Raw genomic sequence first — 16,590 nt, 5'->3', positions numbered from 1 at the left:
TAGACAGGAGTTAAGTATTATAAGGAGATACTTATTTGAAATGCAATTTCCAATGTTCAAAAGGCAATTTTTCATTAGAGTATGTGTATCATAGAGAGGCGCACACAGCTGACATTTAGTTAATCAATAGGAGTAAAACCAATGGGCAAGATGAAGTCACCATTGCCTAAAGTGAATGTCTGTGTATAGGGGTGCACCAAAGCATACAGATGTAGTCCATAAAGAGAAGAAAGATGACAGAAATTAAACACAAAGGAATAGGCATTGACACCAAACAGAATCAGAGGAATGTGGTTCTGGGAGCTTTTAAAAGAAGAAATAATGCAAAAGAAGGAACAGTAAATTTTGCCAAAAGTTAGAGAGAGAATGAAAATAATGAAAAGTGAAAACAGTAGTATATTTCATAAAAGGGAGACTGGTTGGTGATTTTATAAATATTAATTTTAGTGAAATGGCAAGGTTTAAACCTGATTAGAATGTATTTAAGAGAAATTAAGAGAAGAGGAAGCTGAGGCACTGATTACAGAAAGATCTTTTGAATAAAATTTAAAGCAGATGATTGAGTTAATACTGCAAGGTTACAAGGTATCATGGGGTGAAGGGAGAGTAAAATTTATAAATCAAGATAATGGTGTAATAACTTATAGGGGGAGGTGTAGAGTGGGACAGAGAGAATAGGACCCAGCGTGAGTGGTGTGCTTCTGCTCTTCACATGGAAGCAGAGGCTGCGTCTCTGTTGTGATACCAATGGAGGCAATGTGTGTGCGTGGAGGATTCAGATGTAAGGAGGGTTGACACATGGATGGGAGTATCAGGGAGTTATCTTCTCAAGCCTGGTGTCAGTGAAATGAGAAGAAATGTCTGTTAACACAGTTAGGAGGAAGGTAGACAATAGTTAAGGTTTGAGAAGGCAACAGAACAGTGGATGGTTTTCACCTCCTCATTCTGTGGAGGGAGACAAATTATGAGAGGACTGACCAGAAACATAGTTTACTTTACATTATTCCATAAGAAAAATATCTTTAAGAGAATGAAATGGCATTTCCCAGTCATTTTATAGATACAAGTTTACTCCCACACTGGGGTTATTGACAGTCATCACCATGATGTTTTAGTAAGCTTTTTCACTGTTGTGACCAAAAGGTCTAACAAGAACAATTAGAGGAGGAAAAGTTAATCTGGGAGCTCTTGGTTTCAGAGACCTCCATCTATAGATGGCCAACTCCATGGCTCTGTGCCCTAGTGAGGCAGAACATCATGGTGAAAGACTGTGATGGAGGAAAGTGGCTCAGGACATCGTACCAGGAAACAGAGAGAGAGACTCTCCTCACCACATACCAAAGGCACACTCCAGTGACTCCAACCACAGCCTATGTGCCTGCAGTTACCACTCAGTTAATCCTCATTAGGGGATTAATGCACTGGTTAGGTCAAACTTCTCATACCCCAATCATTTCATCTCTAAACTTTCTTGCACCGTCTTCCACATGAACTTTAGGAGGACACCTTATATCTAAACACAACACCTGATTGTTGTTAGTTCATACTCTACTCTGTGCCGGATGAAAGTGGGCTCTCCTGCCACAGAAAAGGTATGGGAGGGACTAATATGGCCCAAGTTGAAGTCACCAGAAAGATTCACTTATCATCTAAATGTGTATTCCTAACTATCGTAAAGCAGTAATCCTCACTGATTCGGGGTAAATAATAAAGAGCAAACCAATATAAGTGAAATGACAGTATTGTGGATGTTGTCTAAACAAATTCAGGTGTATATTATTTTTCTCTAGTGTGTTGTGACAACTAGCACCAGACGAAGAATGACTCTAACGACAATCTATGTTCATTTTACTATAGAAGTATACTGCATGAATTGTGAGTTGGAATAATAAAAAAAAATTATCTGTGATTGTGTAGAAATAGCTTAGAATATGGTATGAATGTGATGTGCTTTTATTCATAATGAGCACGTAAATGACAAAACAGGTTTAATACTTGTAATCTTGAACACAGCTATTCTCTGAGTTTTTTTTTTTTTATTATTATTCCCCCACTAACTTGGTCAGAGTTTTAATTTAAGAATACGCTCTAACCTAAAGAAGTTAAATAGTTCACATGTGGCATCACAATTAATGACATTTTATTACTCAATTGGCAGTGGATTTAGTTCTCTGTTTTGCCCCACAAGCCAATCTTCAATAGGCTATTACAGAAAAACTGTTTCTATGAGTCGAATATTTTGAAATTTCTTCAGTGAAACTGACATTACAAAAGTTATAAACACAGCACTATGAACTTAAGTCACAGAGGCAAAGAGAAACTATTGTATTTGCTTTGAGCATCTACACATTGTAATAAAGGATATTGGATGCAATTCAAATGTAACTTCATTTGAGGATAACCCCGGGCGCTTGTGTCTGCTTTTCTTGTAATTTCATAGTGGCTATTGGAAACTCATTCAGCTTTGCCTCAAAGCACCAACTAACCTCAGATCAAAAAGCATAAAAACCATTATGGGATGATTAGCCTCTATAGACCAGACATACCAGGTATGTGCAATTGCATAGTATTGACTCACGGGAAGAAAAAAAATATAGTCTTTCTTCAGATGAAGTGATTTGTGAAAATAATTAATTTAAGAATAAACTAAAGAATATCAAGAAGAATTAGCAAATAATGTTGGAGGCAGTCAAAATGGATTGGATTTCATACAGTCTCAATTATAATTATTCTTCTAACAGGGATTGTTTTCCTCTGAGACTGCATGTATTTTGATTAGACGGGCATTTGCACCTTTAGGAATCCTACTGTGTGCTCTGTACTTGAAAATCCCTCCTTAAATATTGTTGAGTTGGATTACATTTAGTAGAAGCACAAAAGTATTTTTGGACAGGTAACTAAAAAATAATTTCAAAATAATTTATTACTAAAGTACTTCTAAATAATATCATGCAGTGACTTTAACTAAGGTAAGAATTAAAATGTAGGAGAAAACAACAATAAGGTAAGTTTGAATTTAGAATTTAATGGAAAATGGAGATTATTTTTAGTCCTACTTATTGAAGGATTGAAATTTATAAAACTTTGCAGTCTAAAGTAATCTGTAGAAATGTTTATTTAATATAATCATAATATTCAAGTGTTTCACAATTGGAAAATGTATAGGTGGGTGATTTGTTAAACACACACAGTAAGCATGGAAATAACCATATATCTAGTCTAATGCATAAAATCATATACCATATACAAGGAAAGCTTTGTTATTTTTATTTTAAAAGTATGATTATCATTGGATGGGGATAGTTGATTTCTGTTTTTTTATTTATGCTCCTGAACACATAACTTAACAACCTAAACACATTTGTTACTGGAATGGAAGATAAAATTGTTATTGGGTAAATTTTATTCTGACCAGGGCTTTGTTTTCTTATTAACATAGCTATGTTGCCCAAATGAAGTCTTCTTGTCACAAATCACTCCATTATATAATAATATTTTTGGTGAAGACAATTTAGTGGGCTCTTATAACTTCATGTTGACTGCAGAAGTAAGAGAGATTGAGTTTAAAAAGAGGAATTCCTGTGTAAGGATCATATATTTGTCCTTTTGTTATATATCAGGGTAGAATTGTAACAAACAACATTGGGGTAAGACCAAGGTTGTCTTTATCTGAATCATGAAAATTGGAATATCATGTGTTCACTAAAAGACAAAACGACTTTTTTTGCAACTTAGGACAAATTCTAAAGTGAAAGAGAGGACTTCTGAGATAGCTTGAGTCCCTGTGGCTGCCTTCTCTCTTATATACAACTGAAAGCACTCCCAACATTTTATCAACCAAGTAGTTTCTATGTGTTGGATTTCTTGCAGGAAAACTGGGTTGAAGGTCTGGCTTACAGTCGTTCAAGTTGTTTTGAAAGAGTACCTCATATTGACAGTGAAATCCTATTACTAAGTCAATAAGGTCTCTCAACTGCCAGATCTTTATCCATTATTTTTGTTTAATATGCCACTGTTTTTTTGAAACTAACTATATATGTGGATACAGTTGTATGTATATACATGCATGTATGTTTATATAATATATAATATATATATTTGTTATTCTAATCGTTCTCCAAAGCAAAACAGGAATCTAAGACTTCTTAGCCATTCTCTGATAACAAAAGAGAAACAAATTTTGAATGTTTTAATAATATTTCATTAAAAGTAATTTCTATTACTAATGATAAAGAATATTTCTATTTTAATAGTAGCTATTGGAAACCTTTTTTTAGTAAAATGATGTGCATGGAGTGATACTTCTGAACATATATTTCTTTCATTACAATGCTTACCTAAACTTCTTTTGAAGCATACTGTGATGACCATTAAAATTTATTCCATTTTTTTGGTCAGTTCCTCAGTTATCATTAAAGTTTATATGATCTCTGCAAAAGCACTATTTAAAAATCTAGGACATCATAAACTTTAGAGTAAAGGGAGATGACTTATACAACCTATTAATTGTATTTCATAATTAACCATTTAACTGATTCCCAAAACTCACCTTAACTGAGTAATATTTTAAGACAATGTCAGTTCATGTTTATTTCATCAATTACTTACGGATATGAGATTATACTGTTATGATGTTTTAAAATTTTCTTGAAATATTTTGGGTTTTAAGATTCTAAAGCAGTATGGAGATTCCTCAGAAAACTTGGAATGGACCCACCTTTTGACCCAGTTATCCCACTCCTCAGTTTATACCCAAAGGACTTAAAATCAGCATACTACAATGACACAGATTATATCAGTGTTTATAGCAGCTCAATTCATAGTAGCTAAATTATGGAACCCAACTAGATGCCCTTCAACAGATGAATGGATAAAGAAACTATGGTATATACACTATAGAATATTATTCGGCCATAAAGAAGAATAATGTTATGGCTTTTGCAGATAAATGGATGGAATTGGAGAACATCATGCTAAGTGAAATAAGAGAAGCAGAAAAAGCCAACAGCTTAATGTTTTCCCTGATAAGTGGATGACGATACATAAAAGGGGTGAAGGGGTGGCAGGTAAGAGAAGAATGGAGGAACTTTAGATTAGGTAGAGGGAAATAAGAGGGAGGAGGGCGGGGTATGAAAGGTGGTGGAATGAGACAGACATAATTACCCTATGTACATGAATGGTTATCATACATGTACATGAATCTACATCCTTCACAACCATAGAAATGAAAATTGTATCCTGTTTGTGTATAATGAATCTCAATGCAGTCTGTAAAAATAAAAAATAAATAAATTTTTAAGAAAAGATTCTCATTATAATCAACATGTATTCAAATAAATGTAATATAACAGATTTTTTTATGCTATGCAGTTCTATTTCTTTTTAGTTTCAAAATCATATTTATGGTCTAGGTTAAGCAGTGATTGTTAGTGGTCACTTGCATTAAAATCAACTGCATTTATTAGATCTTGATCTAAACTTACAGAATTAGGGTGTCTGGTGTCCAGGTCAATTCCCCTGCCTTATACTAGGAAGTCATGATAATTCTCACACATAACTAAGTTTAAGAACACTATCTAGAAAAATCTAGGACTTAAAAGAGCCATGGTCAATCTGAGGCAATTTTTAGATTATGTCAAGGGATTTAAGCTTAGAACACCAAAGCCGAGATTTTAATATGCTTGCTATAATATACTATGTATTCTTCAGAAAATAGTTTAATTTCTGTTTTCTATACTTCTCTGCTCATTAAAGTATAGTAGGAATACCTGCTACAGGAGTTTTCTCTTTGTGACAATCAAATACAGCAATACTTGCAAAATTAATAATTGATAAAGCATTTTATATAGTATGGTAGTAGAAATCTATTTTTAATTGATACTCTATAAAAGAAAGAGGATAAATTAGTTTTTTTTGTATATTAGTTTTAATGGAAATAATTGCACAGCCCACTTACATTCTGATATTTCAGTGATGTAAACATTTAGAAATTTTCTACTTATTGATGTATCCTTCAGATTAAATTTCCTTTGAATTCTTGAGAATTTTTATTTTAAATAGTGGAACTGCTTGCAGACTTCTCTGACATTATCCACTGTTTGTGATTGCTAAGTAAAAGTAATAAGATAATTATGCAAATCTTTTAATAACCACATAGAATTTTTCCTTGAATAATTTCCCAGACATTGTAGCTCTGCTATCTTATTAACTATTTAATGTCATCTATTAAATCCTATGCGAAGTCAAATAAGCTTACATAACTAGCATTTAAGATAAAGCTAATAAATTTAAAACAATATAAAGCAGAAAAAATTTCAGAATAAAAATACTGAAGTTTCTCCATGTTACTTGATAAAACTTAGGGTGCAGTCTCAAGAAAACATTTTTTTCTTCTGCATCAGCTCATTTACGAACCAATTTATTTCTGAAATAGACCCTAGGGGCAGACTGGTGGGTGACTGTAATAGGGGATCTCTGACTGGCCACTCAAGGAAATTGCTATGGACTTTTAATCTTATTTTGATTAAGTTCTGTGTAGATTGTGTCTGCCAGGCTGGCACTAAGATTACTGTTTCTGAGATCTTTTGGCTGCTATTGGACTGAGACTCAATTTTTTTTTAACTTTCTCAAGGTTAAGTTGAAACAATATTACTCATTTCTTATAAAAAGTATATATTTAGATTTTGAATTGTTCTAAGAAACTGTAATGTTAATAAAGACACCAAATTTAGTGAGTCACAAGTTTACAAAAGTCACTTTTTCAGAAAATAGTTTTAGCTTAAAAAAGAAAGGAAAAATTTTCTTAGGGGAAAAACAGTATCTTTAAGTATTTCAAGTTGCAAAATGAGAATTTCATAAACAAATGAAAGATAGTTTAAAAATAACTAACCAAAGATAAATTTTTTAGTGCAGAATAACCTGAATATGGTTAAATATTATTTTTAAAAAAATCTTTTTAAAACAAATATCTAATCAAAATAGAAGGAATGTTGTATTCCTTTCCAGAGCCATAATAGTGCAAAGAATAAGATTCTGTCTTTAGCTTTGTGTTCGATGAACACTGTTAATTACCTGCCCATCAGTCCATCCATTTTCCTTCAATATTGAATCCTGTAACATGCAAATATTTCCTTCTTCATCAGGCAGCACAGGCGAATCAGGGAAAACTCCCATCCTCATGACAGAGCTGTATCCTGTATGTTAAGTCAATAATGGCTGGTCCTCTGCCTTAGTTTGCTCAAAGATTCCACAGGAAAACCACCTTACACTACTTGGTTCATGGCAACACTTCCAGACTAAAGTGGGTGGGAAGGTGACCTCTATTAAACTAATCAGACTCAAGAGGCAAAAGGTGTTCTGGTTTTGAATATAAATGTCTTATCTTCTTTCTGTACATGAATATCAGCATGCTGCACTGCTATTATCAGCAAAGAATAAATCGTGATACAAAGAACCCCAAAGCCCTTGGAATATGATACCAGAATTTCCTTATTGTTAAAAGTCAAGAGTCCAGAAATCTACAACCTGTCTTGAAAGTGTGTAGACATTTCTGGTATTCCACTTGATTATCAGGTTGATCTCTTAGATCAAAACCTTTCAGCTGTCTACAAAGCACACTGATGTGAAAGATGTGTTCCCAGTAAGATGAGATCCCGAGTCTCACACTGTTAGACATCCGGCAGTCTGGCCGTTTTTGACTGGGAGCACTGTTAGATAGCTATTACTGATTTTATACAAATGTAACACAGCTGAAAATGGTAGTGACTGCTGGTTGAGAGGATCTGATTCATAATTCAGAGCAGCTCAGTTGTAGTCGAGAGGAGAGCAGTGTTCTAGTCCTCTCAACAACGAAGTAATTTCAATTTTTGTCCACACTAGGGGAAAACAAAAAAAGCAATCTTATTGTAGTCTACACTTATTCACCAGAATTTGGTGACATCTGAAAATAGCTTATAATTCTACAGGAAGGAAGAACTAGCAGAAAATGAGAATTCTCTTTTTAAGTCTTCAAAATCTGTATTTTGCTTGAATCTTTTATGGTTACTACAAAAAAAACATATTTAACAAGTCATGCTAAAATATTGATTAATGAAGTTTTAAAAAGAAGAATTCACATGTGTTACTCTTTGCATATGGTGCCTATATAGTCTTTATTGTCTCATGTTAAATAATCTAACCTAAAGGATTTCTTAAACTAATATAACACCAGCAAAATATAAATTTCTCTATGATTTATTTTCCAACAACTAAATATTAGCTTCTTAAAAGTTCTTAGGAAATTACTTTTAAGGTGAACTTTTAAGGCAATGTATTAATAGGAGATTATCTAACTGTTCAGCAACTCACATTTTCTTTAAAACCACATGCAAAGTATATGAAGGTATACAGGAAAGTCCTATGTTTAGTTATTAGATACTTATGGAACTCAAATAAAAGGTGTGTTTTGTTATTGGTGTTATTTTTTATCTTTATTTTTATTTTTTTGGATCAGGATTTGACCAGTGAACCGGATCCCCAGCTCATTTGGTATTTTATTTAGAGACAGGGTCTCACTGAATTGCTGAGGTTGTCTTTGAACTTTCGATCCTCCAACCTCAGAGGATCCTCCAGAGTTGCTGGGATTGCAGGCAACCAGCATCAAAAAATTACTTTCTTGCTTGCAGAACTGTTTTAAAATCTATTTTAGCACAGTTTCCAAAATCTATTTACATATATATATGTAAGTCATTATGAGCATGTGTAAGTACTTCTGTAAATGTTTTAATGCAAAAGTGAACCAAGACTTTTTTTTTTTTTTTTTTGGTTTCCTGTAATATAGGTTAAACACGATGTAATTCTTAAAAATTTACAGGGGACCTAAATAGTTACCGAGTACTAAGAGCAAGAGAAGTCATCGCAACCTGCATGAAGTGCAGGCTGAGCACATGCTCAGTTACAGCATGAAGCTGTCGTGCTTTATAAGTGACTCCATGCAAAGTACTCCAAGGTCATGCCCAAGTTGTTTTTTCTGGTCTATTTCTTACATCCTGGTGCTCACGACCATGAAAACCACCAACTTAATACCAGAGTGCAATGAGTTTACTCTCAAATACACATTTAATGATATCTTGACAAACATTAAAATTCATTCTGAATTACTGACATGTAATTTTTCCAACATGGGAGTTTTATGAGTTGCAGTTTCAAGAAATTTTACTAGGTATTTTGTTTAAAATTAAGTTATTGGAAAACAGCACAACAAAAAGATCATGATTTTTTTGTATTTTTTACAGACTGCATTTATGATTTTTTTAAAATATCTGATTTTACAATGATCACAAACTAGGTAAAGCAAACACGAAGCGGTTAGCAGAGAAGAGTCTTCGGTGTCAACTCTCACCTGTTGTAGTGGAAGAAATGAAGAATAAAATAACTATTTCTATCCTTGCCCTGAAGAGAGAGTTGCATTGTTGAATTTTTTTCTTCCTCTTTGTTTTACTAAGGTCCATGAGATGTATAAAGTATTGAAATTTCAGCTGGCATTTATCAGGTGTGGAAGTTGGACCATGAAAAGTTGAAGCAGCATCTGCATTATTCAGCAGTCCTGGCAAGAGGTTGGTAGGAATGCCCAATGTGGGTCTGGTGTTCCTTCCTTCAGGAGGGAGTGAACATGCTTTGTGTTGTATAAAGAGATTAATTGCATTCTTACATGCAAGCTTTGTTCATAAGAAAGTATGCCTTCTTGGGCTGGGGAGATAGCTCAGCTGGTAGAGTGCTTGCCTTGCAAGCACAAGGCCCTGAGTTCGATCCCCAGTACCGCAAAAAAAAAAAAAAAAAAAAAAAAAAAAAGAAAGTATGTCTTCCTTCAGGACAGGAGGGCATATTTCAATCTTCCTGACACTTTCTTTGATATAAGAATTCCAACACAGTGCCCTCCCACCTGGAAGGTCTTTATGAAGATACTCTCTGCTCTTCCCATCACCTGGTGGCTAAAGCGTGGAGGAGACTCCAGCATGGCTGAGCAGCACCTGGTTCCCGGCATACTCAACATTTAGAGGTAAGAAGGAGACGTGGAGTTTTGGGAATCAGTGTTAAAGCACCAAGGGGCACAGTGAATCAGAGCCTGACTGTGTTCCTGGACATACCTCTGTGTGCCATGCTAGCACTGACCACTATCCATTCCTTGTGGTTTGAAAGGTTACAGGCTGCGTTAGAAAGAGACCTCCATCCTTTCCTGACTTTCTATCTGGTTCTGCTCTTTTTGTCAACTCTATGAGCTTTTCCAATACATGTATTTTTTTCTTGCTTAAAATTACAAGTAATTTCTATGGTTTTCAAGCATTAATGCTTACCAGAATAATGGTCCAACAAAGCAGTGAATTAAATAAACCTGAATTGTAAGAATTCTCCAAGTCTTTTAAAAATTTTAATTTGCATCATGGATCTCCAATTGAGAAGTGTATAACACATTGTAGAGATATAATCTACCTGTTGGAATACTCAGTTTTAGAAAATATATATTTGACTGTATATAATTTTCTGATTTTTTCAAAGACAGGAATAAAATGAAGCTGTTATTTAAATCTCAGAAATTTGGACATGTTTACTTCCCTTTTCCCCCATGTTACCTGCTACTTCTTTGTGACTACTTTAATATTTAATTCATTGTTTAATTTCTGAAACATTTTGTTAGCCATTGGACAGACAATTTTAGGGTTAAGCTCCTATACTTACAGGGTGAAAAGCTGCTGTTGCTTTATATGACTGTTAATTTGTCTTCATCTTTTGCTTTGTTTTGATTTTTTTTTTTTCAGATAAGACCCTTCAGAGAAACTTATAGTCAAATCTCAAAGTCATTCTGATTCATTTTTTAGGTGATCTAGAATAAATTTAGCTCCTTATAATACTAACTTCTCCAGTTAGAAGGGAGGGCAGAAGAGTTTGAATATCTTTCCATGTAGGGTTATGGGTTGTCAATATTAAAATCCCAGTTCAACACTCAGACCTCAGTTTTGAACCTTCCAGTTGTGTGATATCAGCCACGGTGGAAAGCACATGGACTCAGTTGAGATGTCCCTCTGCATTTGGAGCCTGTGAAAGGAGAAAACTGCCCTTCTGACTTTACTAGTAGTGCTGTCAGGAAAAGGGTCTATAGATTTAGGACATGGGCTAGGTGTGAAGACTCTGGGGGAAGCCTCTGGATAAATGCATTTATTAGGAGAGTGCAGAGGAGGCCAATCCACCAGCTCAACAGGGGGAATCACCGCTCTGTCTAAACCTGGGGGAAGAGAAAACTGGGCATCCTGTTATGAAGGAATTTCAGACACAAGAGGTATCTCCAGTTCTGATCAGAGGTTTAGCCTTCGTTCTGGTTAATTCATGTTTCTTTTGGAGTCCCTCATTCTTAAATAAGCTCACATAACCATGCACAGAGGGAATTTGAGTGCATTTATCTCTCCCTTTCACAAGATGGATCTAGTTGCAAGGTAGTAGTGGAACCTAGGGACCCAGGCTCAGGTCCTTTTATCTGGTCTCCCAGATCATTTTGTGACCATAATGTGCTATAGTGAAAGACCATCCTTTACTTCATTGTCGGTCAATAACTATACATGTACCAATGATGAAGATGAGAGGTTTGTGAACTTGCCTCTGATATGAGTATGTAACTTTCCATACTAGTTACTTAAGAACTGAAAAAAATGGTCTGTAAAAATACAATTCCTTTCCCAGTTATAAATTTCAGATTTGATCTATTGCCAAAGGATTTCAGAAAATTGCAACTGTAAAAGTCATATATCGGAGGGTTCTGGAATATTAAAAAAAAAATAACAAAGCAAAGAAAAAGAACCGAAAAAACCCCTCAGATTTCCTTTGGTGTTTCTTTGCATTTATGCTAATCCTCAGTATAGAGATGACTTCAAATCTCCAGATCTTTAATTTCTGGCAGTCAGAGAAGAGATTATTATCAATCTCCTCTGAGACTTTCTTTGATCAACCATCCTTGTTAAGCCTTCCAGGTAAAAATTTTCCTGCCTGATCAAATTCTGCTGCTAAGACTTAATTGTATTTTTTATTTTATTCACTGAGTTATTTAGCTTCAAGATTTCTGATTGGTTCTTTTTATGATCTTTGTCTCTTTGCTGAATTTCTCATTCATACCATAAATTGTCTTCCTAAATATATTTTAGTATCTGTCTGTTCATGTTCTCTTGTATCTCATTGTTTCCTTAAAATCATTCTTTTCAATTCTTGGTCAGGTAGTTCATTTCTTTCCCTTTTGGGGGATGTCTGTTGCTAGAGAGTTATTGTTTCTGGGGATGAATCACATTACCATAGTTTTGTGCTTGCTGTGTCCTGACATTTTTACTTTTGAACCTGGTGCATTAGTTGTCTATATTGAATTTACAGCTTTTGTTGTTAAAATAATCTTTGCCAATATTTGACCTAGGTGTTTGTTGGATATATAGTGTTGGGGTTGGTTTCAGGTGTGTACTTCAGTGTCGTGTTTGAGAAGATCCTTTGGCTGTTACAAAGTTGTGATATCTGCAAGTTTCTCAGCAGCATTTGCCCAGCTGCCTCCTAGAGCCAAGGGTGGGTGGGCAGGATGTAGGTGGTTTTTTCACTGCCTCAGTGCGCCAACCTTCTGAGAATGCACTGCCCAACTACTTCTTGGGACCACGGAACCTTTCCCAGTGCTGTTTAGTTGCTTCCTGCAGACCTTGGCAGACTGAACAAATTAGGAAAAAAGTAATCGGTTGCTTCTTAGGATTGTCAGTGGGTGGAGTCATGGGCTGCTTCCATGGGTCTCTGTGGACTGACCAGTTAAGGGCAAGATGTCAAGGTCTTCCAGGACCAATGATGGGTGGGGTGGACAAGCCCTTCTTGCTGCTTCATGGGGTAGAAGGAGAGGAGGAGGGTGTTTCCTTGCTGCTTTCTGGCATCAGTGGTGGGTTAAGACACTCCAAGGTTGGTTCTTGACTGTTTCAAGGCAACAGAAGGGTGGGTGAGGTCAGCCAACTAATTTCAGGGGGTTTCTGTAGGCTGAGCAGATTTGGGGTGTGCTACCTTGGTTTTTTGGTGGCAGAGTGAGTATGTCAGGGTCTGCTGAGAGGTTCGCTGCCAGATTGGCACAGCTGTAGGGGGCAGCTGTGCAATTGCTTCTCAGGACCCCAGGTGGGCAGGGTCTCAAGAATGCACCATGGAGAAGAGACTGGGTGAAGTGGGGCACGAGGTAGGTTGGGCTCTTTCTTCAGTGCAATGCAGCAGTTTGGTAACTCGATAGCTCCCAACAGTGGGCTAATGTCAGAAGGGCCTCAGCAAGAAATGTTTCAGAAGTCTGTGGCATAAGTGATATGCTTAGTGGCCTCCTGCTTGCTTAACCTTTTCTCTTCCAGTAAAATCCTCCTTGGTTCAGGGTTGATCTCAGGAGAAGAAATAGAGCCTGTGTGCTTAGTGTCCTTCTGTAGAGTGCTATGGTGTCTCTCCCTTCCGTGCCACCTCTGTCGCTTCTCCCCTGCACTGTGGTGCTCTGCCTGATACCCCCTAGAACAATCGTGGTTGCTGCACTTGTGGCCATGTGCTGTGGAGGGGCATGAAGTATGACAGGAAACTTGTCAGACATCTTACCAAATGTCAATCTCCACAACTTCTGCACATATTTGTCACATTCTTTGCTTTTCCATCTTTTTTGTATGCTAGAACTTTCCTTTGAGTCCTCCTCCCTCTGATTTAACTAAATACTTTCACATTTCATTTCATGAAGCTTTATTCATGAAAAATCAACACCCTTGATTTGTTTATCTTAATTGGCTTTATCACATTCATTACTGTGATATATTTTGGAAAGAATTCTGGATTTTTTAAAACATGTTTCAGTTATTCTATTGCATTGGGGTTTCAGTTTTGTTTGTTGATAATGTTGCTTTAGGGCTACTGAGTCTTCTTTCCAGGTTGCTTTTAAGCTTTATTTTTCTTTGCATTTTGGATTCCTCCTTGTAATTTTCATACTCCACATGGAACTGATTGACATTTTTAAATCTGCTTACGTTTGTCTTTGATCAGTATAGAAAAAGTTTGATTCAGTATTTTGTTGGTTTTTGTCCTTGTCTCTTTATCTCTGTCTTCTCTTGGGAAAGTTTAGATATATATTAGAGCTTTGAGTTTTATTCTCTACATGTCTTAATTTTTCTTTAGTATTTTCTTTTCTTTCTCCTTAACTGCACTTAAACTGTTTCTAGTCATTGTGTTCATTTCTAGTAGGCATTACATTCAGAAATGTGCTACATTCATATGTGTATTTTCCCTGAATGAATCTTTAAGCTTCTATTTTGTTTCTTCAAATATTGTAGCATACCTGTCGTCTGCTCTCTGATATTTTTATGTTTTCAATTGTTTCTCTGGCCTGTTGAATCATTTTGAGATGTTCTATTATCCTCAACAATCTGGTGATTCTCTTCCTTCTCTCTCTCTGTTTCTCTGTGTCTCTGTGTCTTTCCACATGCATGTATATATGCATTGCCTTTTACTCTCACACACACACATCTTACTGTAACAATACTTAATAAAATGACAAATGATTTTTGAGCTTATTAATAATTAAGTATTTTTCTTTGCTTTTGCTGGGATTACCTATACAAGACTCTCTGAAGTTGAAGCCAAAATCTGAGAGTCTGGATTCCAGTCCTCAAGTGTGCCCCCGACTGCTGCATGCTTGTTTTACCCTTCATTTGACTGTGTCCTCTTAAGATTCTAGTTTAGAAGAGAGTGAGTGTCTGGCCAGACACTGCATTTTTTCAGTCACTACACTGAATATCTGTCTCATCTGTAGAGTCTATCAGAATTTATTTTTGATTTAATACACATTTATCCATATATATATATGGATAAATATATATATATATATATATATATATATATATATATATATATATCTTGATTTCATGTCTAATTTGTGCCAGAAATAAAATGGTAAAGGACCTCTAAAACACACTGGTCCTTGACTCATCTCAAAAAACTCAAGTCTATCTACATTCTTAGTTCACCTTTTATTAATTTCTTCCACAGTTCTCCAACACTTCTTATAAAGTGTAAGAATTTAAAAAGGTTTCTTCCTTGTGATTGCAATAGGAGCAGCCCATTGTAGTTTTCCTAGGAGAAGATGACCACCATGACTGTATTGTTTCTGTTTTCTCCATTCTCTTTTTCTGGAATTCCCTTTATGTGTTCCTGGGGTCATTTTATTCTCTCTCATGCCTTTCCCCTTCTTGTATGCACTTTTTATTTCTGTGTTAGCTTTTCATTGCTGTGGTCAAAAGATCTAGCAAGAGCAATTTAGAGGAGGAAAAGTTTCTTTTGGCTCATGGTTTCGGAGGTGCACTCCATGCTTGGCTGACTGCACAGCTCTGGTCCTGAGGTGAGCTGAGCATCACGGCAGACCTGCATGGCGGAAGGAAGTTGCTCAGTTCATGAGAGCTAGGAAGCAGAGAGACAGCTTGAGGACAAGGAGTCAGGGGTACTACAATCCCCACGGGCATGGTCCCAGTGACACATTTCTGCCAGCTCCACCCTACCTGCTTACAGTTAGCACCATTAATCCATTCACATCATTAATTCATCAAATGGATGAATCTGCCACTTACGTTACAGCTCCCAATCTAACCATCCCACCTCGGAACATTTCTGTATTACCTCACACAATTTGCAGGGGATGCCTCATATCCAATCATAATAGTTTACGTATTGCATTCCAAATAATTCCTCATCTTTACTTTCTAGTTTGTTGATGGTACCTTTAGTTGGATATATGTTGCTTATTAAAAATAGTAAAGAAACCCCAAAGGGTTTATTATATGGCCTTTTGCAGAAAGAGTTTTCTAATTCCTGATCAAGAATAATATTGTGTCTCCTTTGCCCAAACCCTCAGTATCAACCAGTGTAACCTATTTATATGTTAATTTGTTGGTTTGTTGATTCAGGGTCATACTATTTTTAAGTTTGATGACACAAAACATATAATGTACAGCCAAAGATTCTCAGAGAAAAATACATTCATTTTTCCTATCTGTTGCTCCAAGATTGACAGTCAAACTTCATTTTCATTTCTCTGTTCTTGTTAATGAATATTTTCCTTGTCTTCTCTTTAATTACAGGTTCAGTTATGCATCACTTCTTCATTGATGAGCTGTGATGAAATCCAAATTTGTAAGTTGCTGTGCCAGTCTCTCTCACCAGATAGAAAAGTCAAATCAATTGTTTATGCTGATTGTGTTGCCTGTGTTTCTGCTACAGGTCATATTCCTTGTTTTTCTATAGTTTAGGTATCTGTATACACATATGTATATGAATTTGTATACATATATATAATTAAAATTAAACTTTTTTCAATATAGCACATTATTGAGGTTAACTGAACTTCCACATGTCCCACATTTGATTCTAAATCCCAAGTTATACTTTTTCAAACATAAAACCTATGCTTTTTAGTAAGCATCAGAAAAGTGTTTGAAGACTTGTTTGGCTATTTTGGTAAACATAGTTATATAGCATTCACTAAGATAAATAAGCATTATATAATTAATCTTAGGTTTTTCTTCTGAATTTTTTTTGGGTAGA

This window comes from Sciurus carolinensis, chromosome 10 (assembly GCF_902686445.1).
Source record: "Sciurus carolinensis chromosome 10, mSciCar1.2, whole genome shotgun sequence".
NCBI lineage: Eukaryota > Metazoa > Chordata > Mammalia > Rodentia > Sciuridae > Sciurus > Sciurus carolinensis.
This window is presented reverse-complemented; position numbering follows the sequence as displayed.